Genomic DNA, 15,899 nt, shown 5'->3' on the forward strand with positions numbered 1-15,899 from the left:
AGTACAAACTAGAGTCAAACGCAGCCAAGTGGAATGCTACTATCGATACTGCTAATGCATTTTTCTCTATCCGTCTAGCAGCAGCATGCAGGCCACAATTTGCTTTCACTTGGAGGGGCATTCAGTATACTTGGAATCTACTGCCCCGCGTGGAAACACAGCCCTGACATCTGCCATGGACTGATCCAGACGACACTGGAACAGGGGAACGCTCCTGAACACCTGCAGTATATCGATGATATCATCATATGGGGTAACACAGCAGAAGAAATTTTTGGGAAAGGGAAGAAAACAATTCAAATTCTCCTGAAAGCTGGATTTTCCATTAAACAGAATAAAGTCAAGGGACCTGCACAGGAAATCCAGTTCTTGGGGGTAAAATGTCAGGATGGACGTCGCCACATTCCGACGGATGTGATCAACAAAATAACAGTTCTGTCTCCGCCAACCAGCAAAAAAGAAACAGAAGCGTTCCTAGATCTTGTGGGATTTTGGAGAATGCATGTGCCAGGCTATAGTCAGCTTGTGAGTCCTCTATATTGAGTGACTCGAAAGAGGAACTGACCATTGAGGCCATCACACAGGTTACCCATCAGTGTGAGAGCTGTGCTGCAATCAAACGAGCCATGAGGGTAAAGTCTCCCTGGAATAGGGGGAGATGGCTTGGATTTCGATATGGTGAGGTCTGGCAGATTGACTACATCGGACCACTTCCACAAACCCGCCAAGGCAAACGGTACATACTCACCATGGAAGAAGCAACTACTGGGTGGCTGGAAACATACCCTGTAAACCATGCCACGGCCCGAAACACTATCTTGGGCCTGGAAAGGCAAGTGCTGTGGCGACATGGTCCACCAGAAAGAATTGAGTCCGACAATGGGAGTCACTTCCGAAACAATTTGATCACTTTCTGGGCCAAGAGATGTGTGTGTCTGGGCCATTGAATGGGTGTATCACATCCCTTATCACCCACAAGCCTCTGGGAAGGTTGAGAGGTACAATGGACTGTTAAAAACTATGCTGCGAGCATTGGGTGCTGCGACATGGAAACATTGGGATATAAATCTACCAGAGGCCACTTGGCTAGTTAACAACAGGGGGTCTGAAAGCCGTGCTGGTCCTACTGAAACAAAACCCCTACACACTGTGGGAGACGCTAAAGTCCCTGTAGTGCGTGTGGGGAAGTGGATGGGCAAGCCGGTGTGGGTTGCCCCTGCCATGGGAAAAGGCAAACCCACTCGTGGGATTGTCTTTGCCCAAGGTCCAGGGTATACCTGGTGGGTGATGCAGAAAGATGGGGCTATCAAGTGTGTGCCTCAAGGAGATTTAACACTGGGAGAAAATTAATCTGTCATCCAAGTTATGTGTTGTAGGAGGACACTGCAGAACCAATGAAAGGTCAACTTCGCAAGGAACCAGGCAAGTGCAAAAGTGATGTGAGCAAAGCTGGTGCTGGTGGTGTCAAGAAAACCAAATTCGCCTGCCCTGAGTGACCACTTTGACAGATGATGGTGAAACCATCAACAGTTTTTATGAGCATTTTGAGAAAAGACCTATAAAATAAAGAGAAGTACAGACATAAAAATGCTTCAATGGACAGAAAACTATGGTGATGAGACCATCTATATACTAAACTGTACCTGATTGTGACACAAATGTTATGGAATAAGGGGTGGAAGTTGTGTTGGGTCTGTCTCAGCTGGAGTCACCTTTTCCCTGCAGCAGCCCGCACAGTGCTGTACTCTGCACTCGTAGCTGGAACAACACTGAAATCACTCCAGTGTTGTGTCTATTGCTGCATAGTGCTGGCACAGCATCAGGACTCCTTCCAAGTCCCCAAGAGCCAGGCACGGGTGCCAGCTGTCCCGTGTCCCGTGGGTCCGAAGTCGGGCGACGTGGGGTCCGGCCATTACGCTTCCCAGGGCTCCGGTCTTTGGCGACGCATGTGTCAACCGCACCGGGTTGCCGGTACGAACTCGGACGGCTCTGGAGCTGTCCCTAGAACCTGTGCTCCGGTCTTGGGCGAGGCGTGTGCCAGACGCAGCGAGGTCCGGAGCCGACATCGGGCGCTTTGAGGACGGTGATCCCCCCGGGGCACGGGATTCTGTCCTCCGGTAGCGCGGGTGCCAGTTGTCCCGTGTTCCGGGGGTCCGAACTCGGGCTGCGTGAGGCACGACCATTCCGCGGCCCTGGGCGCCGCTCTTGGGCGACGCATGTGCCAAGCGCACCGGGTTCCCGGTCCGACCTCGGGAGGCGCGGGGCTGGCTGAGCCTATAATCTGGGCTCCGGTCTTTGCGATGCGTGTGCTGGACGCACCGGAGACCGTGTGTGACTTCGTGCGGTTCGGGGACGGTGATCCCGAGGCCCGTGTGTCCGGCCTCCGGCGGCGCGGGTGCCGGCTGTCCCGTGGGTCCGCAGTCGGGCGACGAACCGTGAGCTTCACTGCCGAGCCGTGAAGCGGGAGGCTGCTGCCCACCGGCTCGGGCTCTGGCCGTCCCGGAGACAGGGGGTTCGGTCCCGTGCGAAGCTGCGGCCGGCCGACCCGCGCTCCCCGTTTCTCTATCCCGGGGCGCGGAATCTGACCCTCGCAAGCCCCTGGGCTCCGTTGTCGGGAGACGCTTGTGCTAGTCGCAGCGGTGTGGCCGGCCGTCCCGATTCTCTGGGATCCGGTCTTGGGCGACGCTTGGGAGCCCAGAAGCTCTTGGGAGCCCAGCTGCTAGGGACAGCCGGCCCCGAGAAGCCGAGTTCGGCCCCGGACCCCGCTGAGTCTAGCACAAGACCGGTGCCCAGGGTTTCGGGACGGCCGGCCACAGAACCGCACGGCACCGAAAGCCCGCTCTCTGGGAAGCCGGCGAACGCCAGCCCCCCGCTTCACTGCACGGCCGGCCCCCACGCCCCCTGAATTCGGATCCCCGGGACACGACATAGCCGGCCCCCGCTAGCCGACGGCCCCGGAATCGCCGTCCCCGAAACGTCCGATGTCGGACCCGGCACCCGGTGCTGCTTGCAAACGCGTCGCACAAGACCGGAGCACAGGGGCTCGGAAGAGCCAGCTCCCGCCCTGCCGGAGGACGGACTCCCGGGCTATGTCCACATGTCTCGTCAATACTTTTAAGGATCGGGTCTCTTACCACTTCCCCGGGCAGCCTGTTCTAATAGCAAAGCACCCCTTCCATGAAGAAATGCTTATTTAGTATCGAGCTAGCCAGTGCTGGTAAACAGAGGTGTTTCTCCCTAGGGGTAGGGCTTGGCATTTCCCTCTCCTGAACTTCAAAAGGTTCCTGCCTGCCCCTATCTGCAGCCTGTCAAGGTTCCTCTGAACGCGCAGCCCCCCCATACAAGCGCCTTTCCCACAGAAGCCACCGACCACCCGCCGCCTCGCCCCCTCCCAATTCGGCCTGCCCCAGGGCGCCACCGACCACCAACCTCCTTGCAGCACCACGTCTCAGCATCCCGAGTTATCCCGACAGCTTCCACCCATCGGGAGGTCCCACTTGTAATAAATGACCGAGTCCAAAATAGGCATACAATTAATGTTTATGATTTATTAAAGGAATAGAGGTAAGCAAGCAGCGCTGGGTGCGCCAGGAGTCTCTGCTCCACCAAGATGCACACAAGTTACATCAGGCGGCTGGTTTTTATGCTGCTAGGCTAATACATATTCATTACTACTTCTACAAAAGGCAGGGTTATTCTAATTAGTTCCCAGAATCCAAACCCTCCCACTGGTGCAGGCGTTATCAGTCTCCGGTGGTCCCTCTGGGGGCCGCTCGTACTGAAGGCTCGTAGTCTTCCTCCCAGGCTTTGTCCTTTTGTCGTTCTTCAGCTTCTCCCCTCCCCTTATTTAGTAGTTGCTGGGCCAGATGTCAGAAAGCTGTGTCTCGTGCAATAGTCCGCACAGGCACTGCATAGCAAACACACCAAGTAACATTGACTTCAGTTACTCGCAACAGTTACTCACCTGATAAAGAACTGCATGCAATAAAGGCACCAAGTACTACATTAGTTTATTCTAACAGATCCTACTAGCTGTTACCTCAAAAAGATGTGCATACCCCTCGCTACTTGGAAACGCATCAGTCCATAAACTCTCATCCACCTGAAGAAGCCTGCAACTGACCGAAGGAAAAACAAACACCCCAAAGAGCAGCCCAAGAAGAATGAGCTCTCTGAGGGGATGCCTGGGACTCATATACCATTTGGCCCCGACTAGCACCCAAACCCAATCACCTAGGAAGGGTAGGGGCAAAGCACAAGGAAGTAGGAAGAGAGCAGCAGCAGCAGTGGTGTGTGTTTTTTTTTTTGTGTGTGTGTGTGATTTTTCTTTTTATTTTTTAATCAGTTTTAGCTCAAAAGCATGCATAGTGCAGACAAGAGAACTAGGGTGTTTCTAGAAGCAAAAATCCCTATGCTTTTGCTGCAGCTTATAATATTGAAAGGTCAATATGACCAAGCAAGTAATTGGAACTCTTCCAACTGGAATTAGCTCAAACTTTTATTTACGTATAAAGAAAAAAATAGGAGTAGAACATCTGCTCCATCTTTTCCTCTCTCACCTTGCCATAGTCAGCTCTGGCTGTGATGTCCCAGATTGCATACTGCGTTTCAGCTTTAACAAATGAAAACCTTTACCCTAACCCTTACCCTTATCCTAACCATTAGCTTACCCTTATTCTTACCCTAAACCTAACCCTAATCCTTACCCTTAACCTAATCCTTACCCTACCCTTATACTTACCATTACTCTATCCTTTACCCTAACTCTTACCCTTACCCTAATCCTTACCCCAACCCTTACCCTAAACCTAACCCTTTCCCTAAACCTTATCCTCACCCTAAGCCTTACCCTAACACTTACCTTTGTCCTAACCCTTACCCTTACCCTAATCTGAACCCTAACCCTAATACCCTCACCCTAAGCCTTACCCTAAGCCTAACCACAGTCCCAACCCCTAACCCCTAACCCTTACCCTAACCCTCTAAACCTACCCCTAACCTATCCCTAACCATAACCCTCTAAGCCTAACCCTAAACCACTAACCCTAACAATAACCCCCAGCCCCAACCCTCACCCGAAACCCTAACTCTAGCCCCAGCCCTAGCCCCTAACCCTAACCCTAGTTCCCGAGAACTACATCTCCCGGTATGCTCTGGGCATTCAACATGGCCTCCCGGAAGTCCCGAATCCGACAACTACATTTCCCGGCATACCATGGGTACGCAACATGGCCTCCCGGAAGTCCGGAGTCCCGAGAACTACACCTCCCGGCATGCTCTGGGCACACAACATGGCCTCCCAGTGCCGGAAAACTACACCTACCAGCATTCCCCGCACAGCCAGCATGGCCAATCACAGGCCGAGTGCTCGAGAACTGCATTTAGCAGCACTCACTGGAACCGTCACCGCCCTTACAAAAAAAGCCTCAAGCCCTAACATCCAAAAAACCTCGAAACCCCTACAGACCTAACCCAAACTATTTACCACACTAAACCCCTGAAGACCTATGCCTAAAACCCCTAACCCAAAATCTTTGGACGCTCAAAACCCTATCCCGAAAACACTAGGACGCTCCAAAGCCTATCCTGAAAACAGGACGCCCTAACCCAAAAACATTAGGATGCTCCAAGCCCTAACCCAAAAACATTCAGACGCTCAAAACCCAAACCCAAAACATTAAGATGCTCCAAACCCTATCCGGAAAACATTAGGAAGCTCAAAGACCTATCCCAATAACTTAGGACGCTCAAAACCCTATCCTGGAAACACTGAGATGCTCAGAACCCTATCCTGAAAATTTAGGACGCTCCAAACCCTAACCCAAAAACATTAGGACGCTCAAAGCCCCAACCCAAAACATTAGGACGCTCCAAACCCTATCCTGGAAACATTAAGATGCTCAAAACCCTATCCTGAAAACTGAGGATGCTCATTACCCAGACCCAAAATATTAAGATGCTCAAAACCCTAACCCAACTACTTAGGATGCTTGAAAGCCTATCCCAAAAAATTAGGGCACACAAAAGCCTAACCCCCAAAATTAAGATGCTCAAAATCCAAACCCCCAAAATTAGGATACTCAAAACCCTGGACCTGGAGAACCTAACCTGAAAAAAAAAAAAAAAAAAAAGATCTTAAAACCCTAACCGTAAATAACTGACCAAAAATAAAACCTTAAGACTCTAACCCTAAAAAACATATCAACTCTACAACCCAAAAAACTCTAATACCCTAACACACTAACCCTGAAACCCTTAAAACCCTAACCCCCAAATCCTTAAAATCCTAACCGTTGTTAAAACTCCAACCCTAAAAACCTTAAAATCCTAAACATAAACCCTGAAACCCCTTACCCTGAAACCCAACCCTAGTGCCCAATCCCTGAAACCTTAAAACCCTGAATCAATCTGTAGCAAATAGCATAGGCTGAGTCGAGGATCTCAGTACAGTAGCATTATTATTCGAGATTACAATGGCGGGTGTCCCACAAGCAGGAGGGTGCCTACTAATTCCATACACAGTTTATACACTTTTTTTTTCTGCCGAGGACCGGGACCCTCCCCTGTTTCCCCTTTAACTGTGCTATTCAAGGTTCATAATCTAGCTGGTGCTTCACAGAAAATACACAGCTGCTGGCCTGTTACAAGTCACATTTCTTTTGAGGTTTTTACTCTTTGAGGTGGTAATGTTTCTTACGCCGTGATTTCCACCTAATAGCTTTAAGGATTCTGGTTGTCTGCGTTTTACATGGTTGTCTGTTATAATAAATAAAAGTCCCAAATAGGATTACAATCAAAGTTTACAATTCACTGAATGAATAGAGGTAAGCAAACAGTGCTGGGTACGCTGGGAGTCTCTGCTCCACCAAGACGCGCACCAGTTATACACCAGTTACCTCCCTTAAGGGATATAGAGAAGTTCTCTCAGATACGTCAGTCCTACTTCTCGTGCATGCGGCCGGAGGTCAGTCTAATTCTGGTGCTTTTGGTGGTGGAAGCTGGGGCAACGGTGGTACTGGTGGCGATACCACAGCCACCGGAGGGGGAGCCGCCGGGGGTGGATTGTTAGGATATGGAGGTGGTAGCTTATCCAACGGCTCACGTTTATCTTCTTTTTCTTTTTCATGTTCTTCTTGTTCTTCAAATTTCTTACCTGCTTTTAGTGTAAATATTGAGGCTGGAAAAGGACGTGAAGTCCTCCTGATCCATAATCCTGCATAATCACTTTCTTCCTGGCTAAAAGGTTCCTTTGAATTAACATGGATATTTAAGGCCTGGCAAATCCAGTCTTTGAAGGATCCAAAAACAGGCCAAAAGACATGTAGTCTTAAAGGCTCCTTTGGCCATTCTGTCACACAATACTGGACCATTTTTAATTTACTTTTTCCTTTTCTGGGGTCCCTATCATTCCAATTTCTAATCGTTATTCCTAATGGACTTTCTGGTGGTATGACTGGTAATTTGCTCCCTTTCTTCTGGTCTCTGGTCTTCGATTTTGTCTGACCCATCTAGGAATTTTACTATGGCAATTCCCACAGCCCTTGGTTACCTTAGTAAGAGTGTCTTGCAGGGGGTCGAGGACCTATCACACACCCACAAATCCTATAGGAATCCCTTCGGTCCTTCACCAGCCAAGTCCCTTGCGGGAGATTGGAACCGCGGTTAGAAGACCTCCACAATCACTTCGGAACTAAGTTCCATCTCAGTCACACTCTTACACACACAGGCAACCAAACCCCACCCAACCGAACGGTATACGCTTTAAATGCTTACGACTCCGTCATCTTTGTTCGGATCTTCACACACACAATTACGGGCAAAATATAGTGCTGCAGCTGGCAAGGGAGCTGAAAAAAAGAATCAGAAACTTTGTTTACCTTTATTCAGGTTCAAGATGCCATTAGTTCCGACCTGACTCAAAGAGCAGCCACCAAATGGTGGGGGTGCCTCTCCTAGATCAAACCAGAAATCAGGAACCAAAGCCCTCCTGGACGAGCGCCCACTTGTAATAAATGACTGGGTCCCAAATAGGCTTACAATTAGTGTTTATGATTTATTAAAGGAATAGAGGTAAGCAAGCAGCGCTGGGTGCGCCAGGAGTCTCTGCTCCACCAAGACCCACACAAGTTACATCAGGTGGCTGGTTTTTATGCTGCTAGGCTAATACATATTCATTACTACTTCTACAAAAGGCAGGGTTATTCTAATTAGTTCCCAGAATCCAAACCCTCCCACTGGTGCATGCGTTATCAGTCTCCGGTGGTCCCTCTGGGGGCCGCTCGTACTGAAGGCTCGTAGTCTTCCTCCCAGGCTTTTCTCTTGTCCTTCTCCTTTGTCCATCTTGGCTGGATGGCAGACACTTGCATAGTGTCCCATGCAACAGTTGTAATAGTTAGCAGTTATTCTGAAACCCCTTTGTTCTCTTATCCCCTATTGACCCGAATTGCTGGACCATTCCTTTGCAAGATACAAGAACTATATACATTACCCACTCTGGTTTTCTCAGACTTTTCATCATATCATGCGGCCCTAGCATTGGTCCATATTGACACGAATCAGATGAACTCATTTCACACTGTTAAGCTGTCTTATCACTGCAAGCATATCTCAATACCACCTTCCTTCCCTCTACAGGATGTAACTGCGCAAAAACAACATTTTTATTCCCACAACCTTGATCCCCTTACCCTGAAATCCTTATTCCCCTTAAACCTAACAACTCCAACCACAACCCTAACCCTTATTATCAACCCCCTAACGCTAATGACACTGACCTTAATCCAAACCCCAAACTGCCCCTAACCCCAGACAACCAACAACGAAACACACACACACAAAGATGGAAACTACAAAAAAGGCAAAACCCTGGATACAGGCCCCAAATCACAAATACACAACCAAAATGCTACAGAAAAGCCCCAGATGCAGGCCCCAAATGCTACTGCTAGGCCTCAAAAGCTCAAGATGCATCCCAAAGCAAAAATGCAGGCCCCAAACGTTACAGAAAAGCCCCCAAACCCAGGCTGCACAAGTCTACAAGCAGGCCCCAAACTGCCAACAGAAGCAGGCACCAACCACACCCAGATGCAGACCCCAACTGCCCACAAGCAGCTCCTACCCCACCACCCCCTCCCAAGAACTGGACTCCACCCAGACACTGGCCCAAGACCCGGGCCCGCCCCCCGCCAACCCCCCTACCCTCCCCCCGACACAGGTGTACAAGCAGCTCACAACCCGCCCCTTCAGAGACCGGTCCCACTCCCCCCACCCCCCACAAGACATGGGATGCAGAGGTGTACAACCAACTCCCAACTCCCTCCCCCTCAAAGGGAGGCCCCAAAGACCCCCAAATGGAGGCTCCTAGAGTGAACAAGCACCTCCCAACTCCCCGAGGCACAGGCCCGCCCCCCCCCCCCAAACACACCTTTGTGTTTGGGGGGCGGGGGGTTTATACAAAGGTGTATAAACAGCCCAGACCCCCCTCCAAGACCATGGCCCCTATAGTGTACAAGCAGCTCCCAACCACCCACAGATGCAGGCCCCAACCCTTCTCAAAAGGGAGGCACCTAGAATGCATGAACAGCTCCCAACGCCCCTAAACATAGGTCCAAAAGTGCACAAGCAGCTCCCAACCCCACTCAAATACAGACCCCAAAAGTGTACAAGTAGCTCCCCCCCAGAGACAGGACCCAAAGGTGTACAACCAGTTCCCAACACCCCTGAGACACAGGCCTCAACCCCCTCCCAGACACAGGGCCCCAAATTCTACAAGCAGCTCCCAACCCCTGCCAGGCAGGCCCCCTACCCTATACAAGCAGCTCCCAACCCTCCCCCCCTCCCCCCGAGGGAGGCCCCCAAGCCCCCCACAAACACAGGCCCCTACAGTGTACAGGCAGCTCCCAGCCACCCCCAGATGCTGGCCCCAAAGTTGTACAAACAGCTCCCAGCCACCCTGCAGAAACAGATTCCTACATTGTACAAGCAGTTCCCAGCCCGCTAGACACAGGCCCTGATCCCCCACAGATGCAGGCCCCAAAGGTGTACAAGCAGCTCCCACCCCTCCCCCAGACGCAGGTCCCAAGCCCCCCCCCCCAAACACAGGCCCCTACAACCAGCACCCAACCCCCTACCCCCGATGCCAGGCCCAAAGGTGTAGAAGCAGCTCCAAACCTCCTCCCTCAACCCAGGCTCCAACAGTGTACAAGCAGCTCCCAACCAACCCTCCCCTTCCCCCCCCCCCCCCCCACCCCCCACCCCCCGACACAGGCTCCAAAGGAATACAAAGAGCTCCCACCCCTCCCCCAGATGCTGGTCTCAACCCCCCCTCCCCCAGAAGCAGGCCCCAAAGGTGTAGAGTCAGCTCCCAACCCCCTCAATGCTGGCCCCAAGGGGGTCTACAAGCAGCTCCCCCCTTGCCCCCAGATACCGGCCCCCAGACACAGACCCCAAAAGCCTAATCACAGGCCTTGAACTCTAGAGGCAGGCTCCAAAACCCAGGACAAAGCCCCAGTGGTTCGAGACAGGGCCCAAATCCCAGACACAGGCCCCAAACGCTAAAAATATGCCAAAAAAAGTATTAGTGCTGGTGCCAAATGTTACAGACAGGCCCAAAAGCCCGAGATGCTCAAGGCTGAGACGTAACTTGGCTTTCTGAATTACTGGAAAGCAGCTTTCATTCTCAGATAATTGTGTGCAGGCTAGATAGGATGGGGCTTCAGGCACCTCTTCACCTGAGGAAACACACTGCCATCAGGCACCGCTGTGCCAGACAAGCTTGTTCTGCTAGAACACCCTACTCAGATGCACTGTGGCATTCAAGTGAACTGCTTTCATGCAAATATAACGACTGATGTTACAACCCACCTTGCCTGTGGCACCTGATGAACAGAAGAGGAAGCCACAGCAGCGCTTCAAAACCATCCCTGCACGTGCCGCTCCTTGTCGCTCTCTGGCCTTATCTCATATCCTTATCCACTTCTGTGGAGAGCCTGCCACGGCACCTGCAAAGCAAGACGGACACCTTTCATAGTCACCTTGTGCTACTTGGTCGTTCTGCTCCAACCCAGCTCATGACCAGCCCCTCTTCTTACACAGCTCTTCAGAGTGCAGTTTGCTCCTTTGAGCCTGTGCGAGACACCTGTGAAAGAAAAAGAAACGCATAGGCCGATGCAGCATCCAAAGACACAGCACAACTAGGTAAGTTACTCTCATCTGCTCCCTTACCTCTGCTGCTTACCAGCCCCCGAGGCAGATGCTTCAATCTACCCTCTTCAAACAGCTACAACACCTCTAAAAGACAAAGAGGGGATGCTTAGAGGAACAGTGAGACCTACAACACAACAACTGCTACATCTGTTCCTCACTCACCTTGCCAGAGGCAGCTCTGCGTGTGACGTCCCAGGTTGTACACTGCGTTACCTAACCCTTACCGTAACCCTTACCCTAACCCTTCTCACCCTTACCATTACCCAAATCCTTACCTTTACTTTTTCCTTACCCTTACTCTTTCCTTTAACCATAACCTTACCCTAATCCTTACTCCAACCCTTCCCCTTTCCTTCCCCTTCCTCTTACACTTAACCTAACCCTTACCCTTCCGCTTCCCCTAAACCATATCCTAACACTTTCCCTTACCCTTACCCTTACCCTAACCCTTACTATTACCCTTACAATTACTCTTGCCCTAATCCTTGCTTGCAACCTTACACTTATCCTAACCCTTACCCTTACCCTTACTCAAACCCTTACTCTAACCCTTACCCTGACCCGTACCCTTACCCTTAACTTTAACCTAACACTAAACGTTAAACCTTAATGTAAAGCTTACCCTTTCTGCTACACTTACCCTTAGCCTAAATCTAAACCTTACACTTACCCCTACTGTAACCCTCACCCTTATAATTACCAATACCCTTACTCTTACCCTTACCCGAACCCTTCTCCTTACACTTACTGTTACCTTTAACATTACCTTTACCACAACACTTACACTTATCCTTATCCATACCCTTACCCTTACCCTAATCCTTACCCTTAACCTAACCCTAACCCTAACCCTTACCCCAACCCTTACCCTGACCCTTACATTAACCCTAACCCTTACCCTAAAACTTACACTTACTCTTAACCTTAACCTTACCCTTAACATTAACCTAATACTTACGCATATGTTTTCCTGACTTTAACCCTAGAACTAACCCTAACCATTACCCTAACACTTAACCTTACCCTAACCCTAACCCTAACCCTTACTCTAACCCTTACCCTGACCCGTACCCTTACACTTACCCTTACCCTAACCCTTACCCTTACCATAACCCATACCCTAACACGTACTTGTAGCCTTAACCTTACCGTTCCCCTTACCCTTACCTTTACTGTCTCCGTTACCCTTACACTTACACTTAACATAAACCTTAACCTTAACCTAACCCTTATCATAAGCCATACAACAACACTTACATGTACTCTTACGCTTGCACTTACCCTAGCAATTACTCGAACAATTACCCTTAACCTTACTATTAAGCTAACCCTAAACCTTACCCTTATCCTAACACTTACCCTTACCGTAAACCTTACCCTTTCTGCTACACTTACCCTTTGCCTAATTCTAAACCTTACACTTACCCTTACTGTAACCCTCACCCTTATAATTACCAATACCCTTACTCTTACCCTTACCCTAACCCTTCTCCTTACACTTACTGTTACCTTTAACATTACCTTTACCCTAACACTTACACTTATCCTTATCCATACCCTTACCCTTACCCTAATCCTTACCCTTAACCTAACCCTAACCCTACACCTTACCCCAACCCTTACCCTGACCCTAACATTAACCCTAACCCTTACCCTAAAACTTACACTTACTCTTACTCTTAATCTTAGCCTTAACCATTACCCTAACACTTACCCTTATGTATCCCTCACCCTAACCCTAAAACTAACCCTAACCATTACCCTAACACTTACCCTTACCCTAACCCTAACCGTAACTCTAACCCTTACTCTAACCCTTACCCTGACCCGTACCCTTACACTTACCCTTACCCTAACCCTTACCCTTACCCTAATCCTTACCCTTACCATAACCCATAGCCTAACACGTACTTGTAGCCTTAACCTTACCGTTCCCCTTACCCTTACCTTTACTGTCTCCGTTACCCTTACACTTACACTTACCATAAACCTTAACCTTAACCTTACCCTTATCATAAGCCATACAACAACACTTACATGTACTCTTACACTTGCACTTACCCTAGCAATTACTCGTACAATTACCCTTAACCTTACTATTAAGCTAATCCTAAACCTTACCCTTATCCTAACACTTACCCTTATCCTAAACCTTACCCTTTCTGCTACACTTACCCTTTGCCTAATTCTAAACCTTACCCTAACCCTCACCCTTACCTAAACCTAACCATTACCCTAAACCTCACCCTCACCCTTACCATTATACTTACTTTTACCCTTAACCTAAACCTTACCCCAACCCTTACCCTGACCCTTACATTAACCCTAACCCTTACCCTAAACCTTACACTTACTCTTAACGTTAACCTTAGCTGTAACCTAATACTTACCCTTATGTTTCCCTCACCCTAACCCTAAAATTAACCCTAACCATTACCCTAACACTTACCGTTACCCTAACCCTTACTCTAACCCTTACAATGACCCATACACTTACACATACCCTTACCCTTACTCTTACCCTTACTCTACCCCTTACCATAGCTCATACCCTAACACATAGTTCTACTTTTAAACTTACTGTTACCCTTACCCTTCCTCTAACTGTTACTCTTACACTTATCCTTAACATAAAACTTACTCTTAACCTTAACCTTACCGTAAGCCATAGAACAACACTTACATGTTCACTTATGTTTCCACTTACCCTAGCAACTACTCGTACAATTAACCTTACCCTTACCCTTACCAAACCATTACCCTTACCCTTAACCTAACCCTCAACCGTACCCTTATCCTAACACTTACCCTTACCTAATCCTTACCCTTTCTGCTACACTTACGCTTTGCCTAATTCTAAACCTTACCCTAAACCTCACCCTTACGCTTATCATTATGCTTACTTTAACCCTTACCCTAAAACTTACCCAACCCTTACCCTGACCCTTACATTAACCCTAAACCTTACCCTAAACCTTACACTTACTCTTAACCTTAACCTTACCCTTAACATTAACCTAGTACTTATGCATACGTTTTCCTGACTTTAACCCTAACCCTAACCCTTACTCTAACCCTTACCCTGACCTGTACCCTTACACTTACCCTTACCCTTATACTTACCCTAATTCTTACCCATACCATAACCCATACCCTAACACATATTTGTACCCTTAACCTTACCGTTACAATTAACCTTACCCTTACACTTACCCTTACTCTATCCGTTAACCTTACGCTTACCCTTAACATAAACCTTACCCTTGACCTTACCTTTACCATAAGCCATACAACAACACTTACATGTACACTTACACTTACACTTACCCTAGCAATTACTCGTACAATTACCCTTACCCTTACCCTTACCCTTAACCTAAGCCGAAACCTTAAACCTTACAGTAAACCTTATCCTTTCTGCTACACTTACCCTTAGCCTAAATCTAAACCTTACACTTACCCTTACTGTAACCCTCACCCTTATCATTACCATTACCCTTACTCTTACCCTTACCCTAACCCTTCTCCTTACACTTACTGTTACCTTTAACATTACCCTTACCCTAACACTTACACTTATCCTTATCCATACCCTTACCCTAATCCTTACTGTTAACCTAACGCTAACCCTAAACCTTACCCCAGCCCTTACCCTGACCCTTACATTAACCCTAACCCTTACCCTAAAACTTACACTTACTCTTAACCTTAACCTTACCCTTAACCATTACCCTAACACTTACCCTAACCCTAACCCTAAACCTAACCCTTACTCTAACCCTTACCCTGACCCGTACCCTTACACTTACCCTTACCCTAATCCTTACCCTTACCATAACCCATACCCTAACACATATTTGTAGCCTTAACCTTACCGTTCCCCTTACCCTTACCTTTACTGTCTCCGTTACCCTTACACTTACACTTACCATAAACCTTAACCTTAACCTTACCCTTATCATAAGCCATACAAAAACTCTTACATGTACTCTTACACTTGCACTTACCCTAGCAATTACTCGTACAATTACCCTTAACCTTACTATTAAGCTAACCCTAAACCTTACCCTTATCCTAACACTTACCCTTATCCTAAACCTTACCCTTTCTGCTACACTTACCCTTTGCCTAATTCTTACCCTTACCCTAACCCTCACCCTTACCTAAATCTAACCATTACCCTAACCCTCACCCTTACCCTTACCATTATACTTACTTTTACCCTTAACCTAAACCTTACCCCAACCCTTACTCTGACCCTTACATTAACCCTAACCCTTACCCTGACCCTAACTCTAATCCTAACCCTTAACCTAAACCTTACACTTAATCTTAACTTTAACCTTACCCTTAAACTAATACATACCCTTACGATTCCCTCACCATAACCCTAAAATTAACCGTAACCATTACCCTAACACTTATCCTTACCGAACCCTAACCCTAACCCTTACTCTAACTTTTACCCTGACCCGTACCCTTAGACTTCCCCTTCCCCTTACTCTTCCCCTTACCCTAACCCTTACCCTTACACTTACGGTTACCATTAACCTTACCATTACCCTAACACTTACACTTACCCTATCCCTTACACTTATCCTTATCCATACAACTTACGCTTACCCTAACACTTAACCTTAACCTAACCCTAAGCCTAAACCTTACCTGAACCCTTACCCTGACCCTTACATTAA

This window comes from Netta rufina (genome assembly GCF_964035555.1).
Source record: "Netta rufina genome assembly, chromosome: 10".
Taxonomy (NCBI): domain Eukaryota; kingdom Metazoa; phylum Chordata; class Aves; order Anseriformes; family Anatidae; genus Netta; species Netta rufina.